At 44.1% G+C, this 15,075-nt stretch overlaps 1 protein-coding gene across 4 annotated transcripts in view; it reads right to left on the bottom strand.

The window, feature by feature from the left end:
• grik5 (glutamate receptor, ionotropic, kainate 5) overlaps nucleotides 1–14,815 on the bottom strand; it is a 148,087-nt gene extending 133,272 nt beyond the window's left edge. For 2 of the 4 annotated variants that reach the window (XM_036135181.1, XM_036135182.1), the window contains exons 1-3: nucleotides 14,450–14,815; nucleotides 14,049–14,210; nucleotides 7,386–9,298 (exon numbers count right to left, since the gene is read on the bottom strand). The gene's annotated coding sequence lies outside the window, so the exon portion shown is untranslated. The remainder of the gene's footprint in view (nucleotides 1–7,385; nucleotides 9,299–14,048; nucleotides 14,211–14,449) is intronic. The other 2 variants (XM_012870364.3, XM_036135180.1) reach the window with 2 other exon arrangements.
• Between the last annotated feature and the right edge of the window lie 260 nt (nucleotides 14,816–15,075).

Here is a 15,075-nt window from a genome sequence, read left to right as displayed (position 1 = left end):
TTACAGACTGCTGTAGGGAATAAAGTCATAGTTGCAGAAAGGATGAGAGTCATTAACACACTGCGAGTCAAACTAACACTAAGCAGGAGATGCAGCAAAACGTGGGAAACAGGCTGAGGTTGAGGATGCTGTGACCTTTGAACAAAACCCCAGATCAAACAATTGGAACAACATTTCAGGTGACGTAACGTAATGTAGTAAAATTTATAAGAGTTCATTAGGATGGGAGTTTCCACTGAACTGGTTCCAATGCTAAAGATGTGCTACTGCTTGTTTAGCGCTAACTCTTCAACGGACCAAAGGAATGAACCACTCTCATCAGCAGCTGGAGGCAGACCCTTAGAGACTGACAACCAATCAAGATGTAATGTTGAACTCTGGATTAGTTTTGCTCTGAATCTATTTTAGGATAAAGCTACAGAACCCAAACATCAATGAAAGGTCAGGCTAACTCTGGGATCACTGTCTCAGTTTCAGCTCCGTGTATCGATACGTCCTGTTGTAGAGTTATTGAGGATCAATGTGCAGTTTAATTCTATACGTATGTCTGAAAACGTATTCATACATACTGGATTTTAGAACCTTTTTTTCACATCACCACCACAAACTTCAAAGTATTTTATTGTGATTTCCTGCGACAGATCAACATGAAGTCGCCCATGATTGTGAAGCTGCTGAAATATGATCCATAGTTTTCATGCATTTGTGTCCAGACCTCTTTTTGTCTAATACCTCAAATTAAATATCCCGTAGGAAGTCACCTTGTTAGTAAATAGAGTTTGTAATTTAATCATAATGTAAATGAATGTGTCCAGTTGTGGAAATGATCATAGCAGAGTTTGGTTATGACACAATATCCCAAGCATTCAACATCTCACCGAGCGCTGTGCACAACTGCAAAGCTAACAAGACACGGCTGTCCGCTTAAGGTCCATGTTACTTAGAGAGGAGCTGCCGGGATCCACAGCTCAGGTGAGAAAACGTGTCCACTAGGCAGCAATTCGTGTATGCCTGAATAGATGTGTGGCAGAAAATAAGTGCTGGTTTAGTTGCATTCGTTAAATAGTTGTAAAATTTGGCTGTTGTTTTTTTTTTTTAGTATTCAAAGTGCAAAAGCCGAATGAAAATGAGTGACAGATTTGGCGTGCCATCCTCCTGAGTCAGTGTCTCGTCCCTGCCTAATTAGAAAAAGTGATTTGAGGCGATTTCTGCCTGCAAGCTAACTTTTCCATGTAACTTCTTGCAGAAAAGAAGAAACGAAGGAGGCTGGCCCGACCGACGGGAGCCCAAGACACGATGGGCATGGTGACATAAGCCAACCCTGTGGTAAGATTCAGAATGTAATGAGCAGTCATGCCACCATGAAAACAACACGCAAGGCTACCCAGAATGCCTTTCTCCATCCCTGGCACATTCTCTCGGGAATGAGTCCTGAACTGACCTAAGATCAGGCCTATCAGCATTTGTCACTCCGGCGTCCGCACAAGGCAGCAGCAATCTCTCTGTGAGGCATTATTGCTGCCGCGACGCGAGCCTCAGACAGCAGGCTGATTAGAAAAAGCCAGGTTAAGACTGATTAGCTGAGCCTCGGACCGTGCTACAATTACACTGACAGCAAACTGACCTTTCCCACTAACGCTAATGCACAGCAGCACCGGTGACGGCTTTAGTGCTATCTGGAGAATATGTAGCAAAGAGCTGAATAAATACAAATTCATTAGATGGTTACAGTAACTGTACGCATGTATAAATGATCACACTCCTACCCCAGATCACACACACACACATTACACGTCGCCTTTATCTCCTTGCAATCCAGTCTTAATGACTCCATTAACGGAGAGGCCATTAGCAGCATTCACTTTATGGCCAGCCAAACAGTCCAGCCGGGAGCACATTACGGAAAGGGCATGTGTGTCCTAATGTCCACTTCTTGTCACTCGGCTCATACACACGCACTCTGTCTTCCCCCTCAAGGCCAGCTGGCCTGAAGCAAGCAGGACTGGACAAACGACTAGGCGTGCAGAGCCATTTTCGTTTCGTGCAACGCGGGGCAAAGGTTTAGCGCAGGCTGCGCTGCCTTGTGCCGGCGATCCATCGACGGAAAATTGATGGACGAAACTCGAGTGCTCTTCAGACTTTGAGGAGATCTCGTGTGCCAAAATTAGGTCGGCTCACTTTTGGAGCTGTGGCTGTCTGAGACGCTTTCCGGAGGACTCGTGGGCTGTTATAGCAAAAAGCCTTGTCACACTCCTTAGTTGTTGAGAAAATGATAGATTTAGTGTTTATGGCATAATAATTACATACTTCTGCAAAAACGCTTTTGGAAAGCATTTAGCAGAAGCATCCCCGGTTTTGTTGGGGCATGTAACAGCTGCTTCCAGAGCTGCGTTAAATGGCTGGATCAGTGATCTGTAAGGATCTGAGCAGAACAAACCGGGGTTATCAGAGGTTCTAAAATTCAGCGGAAATTGTTATTTCATGAAGCACGTCGCTTTTTGCCACAGTTTAGAACAAGTCAAGAGGAAAACCTGAAATAATGCTGCAGCACTCATAAAAGACCTTACAATTGAAATACCAATCGATTCAAACACGTTACTGCTTATTTGTTTCACTGATATATTGCCTTCCTATTTCTATATTTCAGCTCTCTATTAGCACACTGCATGCAATATAACATGAATCCTTATTGGATGGATGCTATTGAGCCAAATACACATGAACAAGACCTTTTGAAATATGGCATTTTAAGTTATTGCATTCACAGCCCCCTAAAAATATCTAGTATAACCTTCAGAAATTGCCTAATTATTAAATAGAGGCCCATTTCATCTCAGTATAAATACAGCTGACGGCAACCCAGTCTCACTGAAAAACGTGTAATAGCCACGTTGGTCCAGAGCGAGAAATGTGGTATTGCCACAATTTGACACCTGAATACGTTTCAGGCCTACATTTTATTTGGCATATTTATTTACATTGGCTTGCAACCAGGTCATGTGACTATCAAGCTTCTCCCAGCGAAAAAAGAACATGGCAGCCATTACCCGTACTTTATACGGGAAACTCAATGTCTAAAGAAAGTGTCTACATTTATACGCATTTTGACGACATTTCTAGCAAGAAATATAAATAATATTTCCATAATCTTCATTCAGTGAATATGGACAATTTCACAAGATTTCAGTGTGAAAATGTTACATTTTCTACCGTTGCTACAGTGGGTGCTAAGTATGCTGCAATCTCTACGTCACCAATCTGTGCCAACGTTTCCCGTAAATTAAAAAGAACATTTAGGTTATATGCATTTCTGATGACATTTCTTGCAAGAAGCATGCATAATATTTTCAAAATCTCAGTTCAGGGAATGTAGACAATCTTTCAGCTAAATTGGCAATGCAAATAAAAGATGTTTGTTGCCCAGAAAAAATGCCGATCACAGTCCAAAATCCCCACAATGCATTGCAAGATTATGTGCTATGTGCACGTTATTGGACTATTCATGTCAGGAAACGAAAGCTGCACATCACTTTGACCACACTTTTCCCACATGAAACACAATGGTGGCAGCATCATGCGATAGGGATGTTTTTTTTCTCTTTCAGAAGGGACAGGGCAGCGTGTCCGAGTTGAAACCAAACCCCAACGCAATCATTGAGGAAACCCTGTTAGAGGCAGCTCAGGACTTGAGAGGGGTTTATCTTCCAGTAAGACAAAGGTCCAAAAAGTAGAGAACAGCTTAAATCAAAGCATATCTGATGCATTGGAGAGGCTCTGTCAACATCTAAAATCACTGTTAATTCCAGGAAGAATGGTCATAAATGTGCCTAACTAGTCGAGGTGTACCAATATGACGGTGGAAAAGCACCGATATGGGATCCAAAACCGGACTTTCTTCTGCACGGGGACAGAAATAAAGTTTGTGTTTCATAACTAAACCGGTTTCATTGTGGGCGCTCAGCTCTCAAACGTTCTCTGTTGCTCTCGTGAAACACCACCACATGGTAAATGTGTCTTTTCAGTCGCTCCTCCAAGCTAATCTTTAGCTCTGCAGGCAAATGGCTGCTCCTACTGAGAGAAGAGTGGAAATACTTCATATCTCATAGGAGGGGGGCTGAGCCCAGGCCAGCGTTTATATTAGCTCTCTACTCTGGGAGCCATGGGCTACAGAAAGATGTACTCCACCTCTACTGAGACAAACCGGACAGTGGTATCTGCCGCCCGCCTGTTTACCACCCCCCCCCCCCCTTTCCCATGGGATGGGAGACTATTTATGTGCTGGTAGGAGAGCATGTATCGACGTGCAACATAGCTCGGGATTTCAGCTTTTATTACACCTCAAACTGCAAGGTCAACTTCGCATGAATTTGTGTCAAAGCTGTCAAGCAGAGAGACATAAAACAAAAAGCCCACACAGAGGATGCAGCGTAAACCACGGAGCCGAGGGGCCAGATGCCTGGCTGTTAGCGCCGCTGTTTACGCGTACACATGTACAGTCAGGTCGTACGCGGCATCTGGATCTCAGAGTGCAACATTAGAGAGGAGAAGAGATAAGTGAGTTGTTGCTGCATGATGGCACATAATGACTTTGCGTATTTATTTGTGGAGGAGCCATTTTTCCACCCCTGCTGTATCGTTGTCAGCGCGGCTACTCTTCGGATAAAAAAAAAGTGAAACCGGCTCTCGCCTGTTCCTCTGAAGCCGCGTTGTGAAGCTCGGGCCCTTGTGACAGCGTAATGTAGTCGCTTCTGCCGTGCCTTTGATGCCATCGTATGCCACTCCTCCTCTCTACTCCGGGCTTTCTGACAGCGACAAAGGGGATCGGCAGCAGCGTGTTATCAGTGTGCAGCTGCAGTAATCGTATTATTTAGTTAAGCTTAATTCTGAGAGGCTGACCAACAGCATGAACAAAGCGGGGCCTTGCTAAGCCCATCAGAGTGCTCCCATGGAGCAGAGGTCTTTTCCTGCCTTGCGGCCTCTCTATACCCATGCTCTCCCATTTTCCTCGCCGTTTCCCCGCCCGCCCTCCTCTGAGTCTGCCTCTCTGTTGCTTTCCGCCTCACCCTCCCTGCCTCCTATCGTATGCTCTTTCTCCTCTTGTTCTTTCTGCACCCAGGGTAGCTTTTCTTTTTACCCTCCCTCGTTTTTTTTTTCCTTCCTTCTTTATACCCTTCAAATCCTTCCTCCCTGAAATGCTCAGAGCTGGGAGTTTGTATAATGGCGTTATTCACAGTTCATTGGTCTGTTTGAAGGTACTATCTTGATTGAGGGCCTGGTGACTGTGCGAGTGTATAAAGATGTGTCCATGGAGATAGATGAGCTTCCTAATATGCAGGACGTTGCAGAGGCCGTAGATAAGTGTTGAGTTTCATTCGGGCAACTCATTTGAGGATCAGGGGGATTGAAAATGTAATGGAGCCAAAGAGTAATACTATTCATTCACACATGAACTTTTCCACATTTTTTTCAAACAAAAACCAAAATATCAAATGCGTTCTATTGGTATTGTAGGTGATAGACTAACACAGATTAATATGCATTTGTATTCAGCTCTGCTTATTTAAAGTGAATTTAAAGTCTTTCGGCGGTTTGGGCATCAGGACACTGAAATCCACCCATTTTGAGCAAAATGGCTCAAGCTCAGTCAGGGTGGGTAAAGTTTCAGTATCAATATTAAAGTCTTGCCACAGATTATCAGTGTGGCTCTGGACTTTGACTGGGTCATTCTAATACAGGAATATGCTTTGATCTAAACTTTCACCCTGTAGCTTTGGCTGTATGGCAAAGCCAGAAGACTGGAAGACGACCCTCCTGTCTTAACTCCGGTCTTTCGCAGCTTCCCCTCCATGGTGCTGCCACCTGTGCATTTCATTCTGCTGAAGTCATCTTCCACCTGACACAGTGTTTTACATTAAAGCCAAACAGCTCACTTGTTGTCTCTTGAGATGAGAGCACATTTTAACACGTTTGTTGAGTTCCCTATTAAAAAAAAAAAGGTCCTCGGGTCCCATTGTCAGCATGTTTTAGATCTGTCCATGCTCAAGCCCATCCGATTCAAATGGTTGTTACCTCCTCTGCATGCCATCAAGTGCTGAAGAAGCCTGTTATCCCATCCTTCATTTAAAGCTGGTGTGCGGCAGCAGGTAAACACATAAAACGTGCAGGACAGAGGGTATCTACTGAGGAAAAGGACGTCTGCCCTACAAAATGCAAGCAGGATTTCTAATGGCTTACTACTTGCAACTTTTCTTGCAACAGATTTGTGGAGTGGATAACAAATGGCTGTCCCACCTGAGCTTTAAATCCTTGCAGCTCCTCCAAAGTGACCCCGGGTTTCTTCTGATTCTCTTATCAATCCCATCATTTCCCCTAGTTTAGGTAGACAGCCATGTCTTACTGAGCAGTATTGCCAGACTTTTTCCAGCTTTGGATGGTGCGTTAAACATTATCCTGTGAGATGTTCAAAGCTTCTGATAATGTTTTACAACATAACCCTGCTTTAAACCTTACCGCAGCCTCCTACCTGACCTGTCTGCTGTGTTTCTTGGCCTTCAAGGTGCTGTTTGCTCTTAAACAACCATCTGAGGACTTCACAGAACACCTGGATTTATACCGGGATTAAACTACACACAAATGGTCTATGTTTACTCATTTATGGATATCAGATTAAAGAGAGATGAATACAAATGCATGGCAGAGTTTTCAGCATTTTATTAGTAAAAAAAAATGTTTTAAAAACATGCATCTTCTTTCTTTCTACTTAATGATTGTTCACTGCTTTGTGTTGGTCTATCATAGCCTAACCCAATAAAATGCATTGAGGTTTGTGTCAGCAACACATGACCCAATATGGACAGGTATGAGGGACATGAATACCTGTACAAGGTATTAGATGTCATTGTAAGCAACAATAAATCAGTCAGGGAGTCATTCTGAGCAGCCAATGCATCCACTTTCCATTTTCTCACCCTCAGCAGTGCCAGAACATTCAAATTGAAATGGAAATGGGCAAAAGAAATCTCATTAATTAGTTCACATTAACCCCAGGGGGTCACACACCCAAAGGAAAGCACCCCGTGCGCCTTATCCTGACACTCTGACTCTCTCGCATGCTTGGATCTGAGATCAAACTCAGTGTTTGGCAGACCGACACACACACACACACACACAAACACACACACACACAAACACACATGCACGCCGTCTGCCCGAAGCAGAGGAAGCACAGGAAAGCAAATCCGCTGTGAAGGAACCATCAAACCAAACGCTGCAGTGAGACAGACCACTCCTGCGCCTCACAATACATGAGCTTAATGAATGCTAATGACCTGTAGCGAGCACGTGAAGGCATACGTTCAAAGGTGGATAGAAAGAGGCTTACTTACAGAATGAATCAGACAGTATCAGAGGGGCTGTGCCATATTATAGCCGTAGTGGTGAGTCAACAAGGGCACTGGGATCCGAGACCACAGAGTTCCTGCACCTCGGCCGAGGGGTGACGGGGATGGATGCTGGCGGGGAAGGGGGGGGGGGGGAGTTACAGTAGTTTTCCCTGTATCGTTTGTGGGGAGGACGTATATTGGAGCAATCCGGTGTTTAAAACACAGAGAAAAATAATCCATGTAGAGGAACAGCTGATGAAAGGGGAGGTTCAGTTCTTCTGTACAAACAGAATGAGGGATTGATCGGGTGGCTGTTTTTCTTCTTTCCCTTTACTTAGAGGAAAAATAACAAGAGGCCATTTCGACAAATGGGAAAAGGAGGGGGTGAAAAGTCAGTCAATGAGAAGGGCTCCATCTTTTTCCTTTTTTCTTTTTTTTTTGTTTTTGTTTGTGGTCTTTTTCTGCTCTCCTCAGTCTTGCTTTTACCCAGGGACTGCAGAGGGCTTATAGGAGAAGCAACGCCTGCATCAGAAAATCAATCGCTGAGCCAAACGACGAGCGAGCATAAAGGAGTAAATGACAAGCAGATGAAGGGGAGGATTTCTGACACCTGCTCTCTCTCTCTCTCTCTCCGTTTCCTCCCACCCTCTCTCTTTCCAACCTGAATTTCCTATTTAGTAACAACCCCCCCTTTTGCTGTATATTGGTTTGTTTGTTTTTCCTTTCGGTGCGACTACTGACTTAGATGAATGCTGAAGGAGCCACAAACACAGGAACGCTCCTCTTCTCTTCCTCTTACCTTCTCTGAAAACACTGAGTGGAATGACAATGAAATGCAGAACGTCGGCTCTGCCAGCTCTGGATGTCTGCTGCCTTTTTTTTTTTTTTTTTTTTTTGCCTGACACTCAGGCTGTGTAGCTGTCTTCCTTTCTGTCTCAGAGCTGCTCTGTCAGTCCGTACAGGTGTCTGTTTACCGGGCCATGGTTTAGTTCAAACACCCGACATGCAGAGCCGGCAGGTTCAGACCAGACACAGACCTCGCCTTCTGCTCAAGACCCCCCTGCGGCTGAAATCCTGAACCCTCCCCTGGCCATGGCATTAGCTACCCTCCAACACAGCCCAGGCGAATTATAGAAGGTCCAAAAAAAGGACTGTGGTCAATCCTAGTTAAATCTGTTTTTCTCGATTCTGTCTGCCTCCTTTCGTCTGTTATTTTCTCCACCTGTCCCCCTGTTTTCTGCTTTTTTCCCCCCCTCCTCCCTTGCTCATTGGCTGTTTCGTTACTCGTTATCTATTCTGGACAGTCTGTCCCTCTTCCCTCTCCGTCACTGAGGGAGGATGAAGAAGAATGGTGCTGCTTCATAATGTATTTCTCTGCAATGTGAGAGAAAGAACAGGAAACTTGAGGGGAAAATACAGAAGCTGCTCCTTGGAAATAAAAAAAAAACAATAAATAAAATTTTTAAAAAAACACAGCCTCCCGGGGGGTGATTTTCAATTACTCGCCTTTGCCCACAAACTCATGGTGGAAAAAGTGCCTCAGCTCAGAAGTGCGCCCCAAAGTGTCGTAATCTCAACAAAATATCCAGCCGATAAATCCGTACACGTCCCAAAGCGTCGCGCCGCCGCTCAAGCATCACTGCATCATATTTCATTTCGAACGAAGTTCAAGCGGCTTAATTGCTCGACGCATGGACTGCTTGGTGGCACGTCGACCCCTCTGAGGCCTTCTTATCTCCGTTTTCTGCAGACAGCTCCCGGCGACTCCCCCCAAACTCAACTCCGCGGGCTCAGCGCTGGCCGGAGCGGATGGCTGCAGATGGCGGAGGCGGTTAGGTGTGGAAATCTAGCCGTGGAAGGGAACGCGTTGGTTTCCATGATGCCCGTTTGGTGTCCATTGCTCTGAGGCTTTGGGTCTGGAAAGGAGAGAAAGAGGAGCGGTAAAAGTACAAGAGAAGAAGAGTGAGAGTGCAAGAAAGGTTAGCTGGGCGCCGTCTGTGTCACTCTGCCTTATCACGCATGTCATTCTCCTGCCTGTCACACTCCTCTCTAGCTGTCGTCCTGCTGTCTATTCTGTCCTTGTCACTCTCTCTCCCGTCTCTGCCGCTTGTTTGCTCCTTAGTGCTCGGCATTCTTGCTAAGATTTGATCCTTTCGCCCTCCTAACAAGCTCATCTTCACACAGTCTCCACATGACATCTCCTCTATTGTGTGCAATTTAATAACTACACCTTCGCTGCATCATTCAGTCCTTTCTGCTGTGTTTCTTTCCCCTCAGATCTTAGGGCCGCAAAATGCATCAGGTGAAGCACGACGGCGCCGAGTCGTAGTCAGACGCGGATTTATTTTAAAGTGTCGCGGTTTGTTCCAAATTCAGATTTAAAACAAGAGAAAAATTCAATGTTGAGTGTCTGGAGAGTACAAAAGACGGATTGTGTTGCGCTGCAGGACCTACTGCTCGTAGAAAACAATATTATTCCTCTGTTAGGCTGAATGAATACGTTCGCAGTGAGATTCTTGTAGTATGATAACCTTGAGTAAAAATATCATAGTTTCCACAAAAATGCAAAGCGAATATGCCTGACATGATCCAGTTGCTTTGATATAAAACAGGAAAGCAAAATAATGATTCACAGTAGCGCTAAAACAAAGTAAATTACTGATTAGTACAGCTAAAAGTGTTTTTACCTTAAACATTTGAAGTTATTTTGAACATCGTATGTAAACTTGAGCAAGAAAACAATATAACACAATTGTTGCGTGATGGTAACTCAGCTAAAACAAGCTGTTAGTGAGAAAAATAGTTAAAATTGAGTTTGCAACTTCAACAGACACTCATAGTTTGCCCATTATAGTTTAAAAACTGTTGCTGTAATGACGGTTTTGGCTGGGACTCATTTATTTTTGTTTTGTTTTTTTTACAACTATAAATATTTCTGAAATGACATTTTATTATTTTCTAAGCAATGGAAATTAAATGCACCAACAGTGTGCAGCAACAGGTGGGGGAGGGTCAGCCCTGTGTTTCTCCATTAGACCCAATAAAACTCTTTCTCTGACATCTTGTTCAGAGATGCTTCAGTCAGGCTCTTTCTGGCCGATTCTGTTTTTCTGAAGGCTTTTAGCCAGGGGTGGGTAGTAACTAGTTACATTTACTCAGTTACATTTACTTGAGTAACTTTTTGAGAACAATGTACTTTTAGGAGTACTTTCACTGCACAATATCTTTCACTTGAGTCATGTTATTATAAGTATCGTTACTCTTACTTGAGTAATATGTCTGCCTACTCTACCTACTGCAAGTAACTTCACAAATAAAGAACAAACTGGTTTTAACCAAAAATGCACCAGAGAGACAAAAACCTAGAGTTCATGTTAGAGTGAGACTTCTTATTTGAGCACGAGCTTTGCTATTTTAAATTTAGTTTGTATCTGCTGAGCTCATTGAGCCATTTGGAGGTCAAATTAACATATAGTATACAGTAGATATTGTCAGTGGAAGTACTTTGCACTGTTCTAACATACTGTACGTTAACTGCAGTAAGTGTTGCTTTGAAGTTTTATGTTGAAAAAAATGATTTAAAAAAGGGTTTCCTTTGTCTTGTGCATAAGCTTATTTGTAAATAAACTTGTATTTTTGTCTGTCTGATTACATATTTTTTAAATATCAAATGATCAATTGTTACAATTAGTTACTGAGTACTTGAGTAGCCTTCTTGCTGAATACATTATTTTACTCTTACTTGAGTAATTTCTTGCCGGACAACTTTTTACTTTTATTTGAGGAAATATATGTTGAAGTAGTGCTACTCTTAATTAAGTACACTTTCTGGCTACTCCAGACAACCTCTGGTTTTAACATATAACAGTGAAATGTGCTGCAGGTTATTTGATTGATGTAGTAGTGTTGAATGAAATAGAAAATTAGGAAATGACAAGAATATACCCATATGTGCATAAATTCTTATGTTACAAACCTTTGTCTCACTGTTATTAGCATAAAAAATAAAGGGACTCTTGAGTGTAGACTGATTGGTGATGCATTTATGGACTGAAAATGGTGGGAGCTCTTTGTTTTAATGCTTTTAGGTAATAGGAACAAATAAAAATCTAACTTTTCAATAGTGTGATTGCAGATCACAGATCAGAGCTGATCAAGGAAAATTCAGCCAATTCCAATCTCTGGCTGAATAATTGGTGCATCCCTAACCTTGTTAAAAGGACTGGTAGGATAGGTAGGAGACATTTTAAAACATTTGAAATCTTATTGTTTATGCTATTCCAAATTAAACTTCTGTTTGAATCAAGAGAAAATTGGGTGTTGGTCCTCTGCAAAAGCAAAACAACTGCATGGCCTATCGCCCTAAGAGAAAAACATGATTTCATGTGGAACCAAATGAATATTTAAAACCAAATTCCAACGTCACTAAAATGATAGCTAAAACGTTTTACGATAAATGCAAAGATGAGGGGTAATTGTGTTAAAAATTGCAGGAAAATGTTAGGCAGTACGAGAATAATAGTGAATAAACTTATTTTAATAAATAAAACTCATACATCACCTGTCAACTCAGTATCTCTGTATAACTTTAAAGACGCATGCTAGAGTCGTAGACACACTTTTCCCTTGGGTTTTAGAGCAAGTGGAACAAACTGAATTTAATGAACTGTGGGAATATAGCTTTTACAGCTTCAACAGCTGTAAAAGCTATTTAATGTTCAAAAAAACTAGTTTTAGATTACTATTTCAAACAAAAGCACAGCTTCTCAGACCACGTTTGATGCCTCATAGTGGACACAAATGTTACCTACTTTATTCTATCTCATTTTATCTTTCCTGCTTCTATTGTTTTTGCATATTAGCTCCTCAAAGCTGCCCTTTATGCAACTTAAGGCCACATTCACAGCGGTTTCTTACATGAATGCCAGCTTAGAGAGTACCTCCGTCCCATCAATCAATCAATCAGGCTCACTGCTGAGTGACAAAAAGGCTGTTTTTTATTTTTTATAACTGTTGCTCGTGCATTGCCTCACAAGACCCCCACCCCTCCCTTTTAATGCTGCCCTGGGCAGCTGCCCACTTATCCCATGTCAAAAACCTGCCACTGTTTTTTTTTTAACCTGCCACTGTACATCCATCTGCCTCCTCAAGGTTTTAACACCAACAATGATCCATCTAGACAGACAGGTGGGCACAGATGCACCCATGGTTTTGACTTAAATACACTTGGATTCCTGCTATTTTATCATCCTTGCCTTCATATTTTCTTACTTTTTTTTTTGAAAAATCACATCCCCCTCTGCTTAAATAAATAACAGGACAATTAGCATGATTTAAAAATAGCAGCAAGGTGTCAGATCTTACCTAACAGGTTGTCTTGTCTCTCTGTTACTATGCAACAACCATTAGCACCTGTTGAATATGAGTTATTGAATAGTGAGAAAAGCTCCCCCCCCCCCCCCCTGCTCACAGATTTGGGATTGGTCTCCTCTTAACCTCGAAAAGGAAACGCAGAATAAAGCAGTGGGCGCATTATCTCTTTTACAAACTCATTAAACTGGCTTCCTTTCTGCAGAGCACAATGAAGCGACGGTCCGTTTTGCAATAAAGCATCAGAGCCTTTTCAGTTTATCAGCCGCAATCAATACGACTCTGCGGAAAGATACGGCTCTCCTCTGACACCGTGTTCTCCCAGGGTCGTTTAGGACGGGAGTCTGAGTGTTCCTGCACACTTAGTTAGGTCAGAGCTCAGCGGCGGCTGTTGTGCGCCCCTCCGCCGGGAAAAACAGTTGCATGGTATGTCATTGCAGGTGTGAAGAGATGTAGATGGGTGTGAATTGGTGTGCGGAAGGTATGTCAGTGTGAAGTACAAAGACATGAGAAGAGAAATGGGAAGAGGGTGGGTGGGGGGGCGTCGCAGTGTTGGATGTGTCACATCTGTCATGCTGGAAGCAATTAATTACACTGATCTACTTCATGGCCTTTTGTTTGTTTGGGCCAAAAACACCTAGGGGGGACACAGATGCAGGGAAAGACCAAAAAAAAAAAAGGCCAAAAAGGCGATTGACACACACACACACTGAGAGAAACAGCAATCCTTTCACACACACACACACCAATCACCGCTGATTGCCTGTGTCAGGATAGACTCTAACATCTCTGCTGAGCCTGAATTCAAACAGAATGTGGAGAAGAGCTTGAAGAGAGAAGGAGAGAGGGATGGAGGGAGGGGGGAGGGGTGACACAGGGGAGGAGGAGGGGGAGGCAGGAGCAAAGAGGGAATGCAGGTAGTGGTGGTGGAGTGGTATGGGGTGGGGTGGGGTGGAGTGGGGTGGGGGGCAAGGGCAAAAATGAAGCGAGTCGGCTCCGATTTTATCCAGATCCGTCAAGCTGGACAGCTGCGTTTCAGGAAGGATTGATGGGTTGTAGGGATGTGAGAGGATGGAGGGAAACAGGTGGGGCAGCGGCAGGGTGAGTGGGTGAGACACCAGGACAAGAGAGGGAGCCCCTCAGAAGTAAAACGCTCAAAATGAAAACTAAAACTAGGGGGGGGGGGGTTAACCAGTGAGATGTGACACATTTGAGGTTGGATGGAGTGATGGGAGATCGGGGAGGAAGGGTGGGGGGGAAAGAGAGAGAGAGAGAGAGAGAGACACGGACACTCACCCATTTCAGCGGGCTCTCCTCGGGCAAGCACAATCCCTGCTCTGTGATCCCATCCTGGGGAAAAGGCGCAGCGAGATCCTGGAGCTCCCTCCGCTGAATACCAATGGAGCTGCTATTATCAGCGTCCACACGCCGACTCACACTCACACACACACACCGGCACTGAGGAAGAGGCACAAACGCACAGTCAAATCGGGGCTGCTTGTTCAAATCAGAGGGGGGGGTAAAAATGCAATTTGACAATGCTTGTCACAATAGAAGAATCACTGGTGTGCACCCCCCCTCCCCTGTTTATTTATTTATTTATTTACTCCTGTTTCATCATGGGGAGGGGAAAAAAAGCATCAGATGCTGAAACAATCCTCCAAACACTCTCCTTCCCTGCCAGTGTCCGTACTTACTGAGATTATATGGAAAATCCTCCCGGTTTGACTCTGTTGCGGCTCACAGCTCTGCTTCCAGGAGAGAGGAATGAGTTGTCCGCTTTCTTCCCCTGCCTCCCCCTGGGCTCCTCGCAGCGCTGATGCAGAGATACACACACATCGGGGGAAAACACTTCCTCCTTCACACGCAGCGTCCATCCAGTTCTTCTGTCTCCATTTGTTGATTTAGGTCCAGTCCGTCCGCCTGCCTGTGGACTTTTGCTGTGATTCGGCGTTCACTCAGTCACGCTCCCCCCCTCTGCTCAATAGTACAGCCATACCTCCTTGGCTCTCTCCAATCTAATCAGCTCCCTCTCTCTCTCTCTCTCTCGCTCTCTCTCTCTCTCTCTCACTCGTTTCTCCTTCCCAACACCCACTCCTCTACTCCTCCTCTCTCTCTCTCCCTCCAAGGTATTTTTCTCGCAGATGACTATCTGGCCCCCGACTCCTCATCCTTCCTTCTGCGCGTCTTGTTGATCTGATAAGGGTTTGAAACAAGGGCAAAAACTGGTCATGAAGACGACCCACATCTGATGCTTGTTTTCACACGTCCACGGAGTAGAGGAGGGGGGGGGGAGCAGGGGAGCTGGGGAGGCAAACACGGG

The sequence above is a fragment of the Fundulus heteroclitus genome, chromosome 3, assembly GCF_011125445.2.
Source record: "Fundulus heteroclitus isolate FHET01 chromosome 3, MU-UCD_Fhet_4.1, whole genome shotgun sequence".
NCBI lineage: Eukaryota > Metazoa > Chordata > Actinopteri > Cyprinodontiformes > Fundulidae > Fundulus > Fundulus heteroclitus.
Note: the sequence above shows the minus strand (reverse complement) of the source record. Positions and strands in the feature narration are given on the sequence as shown.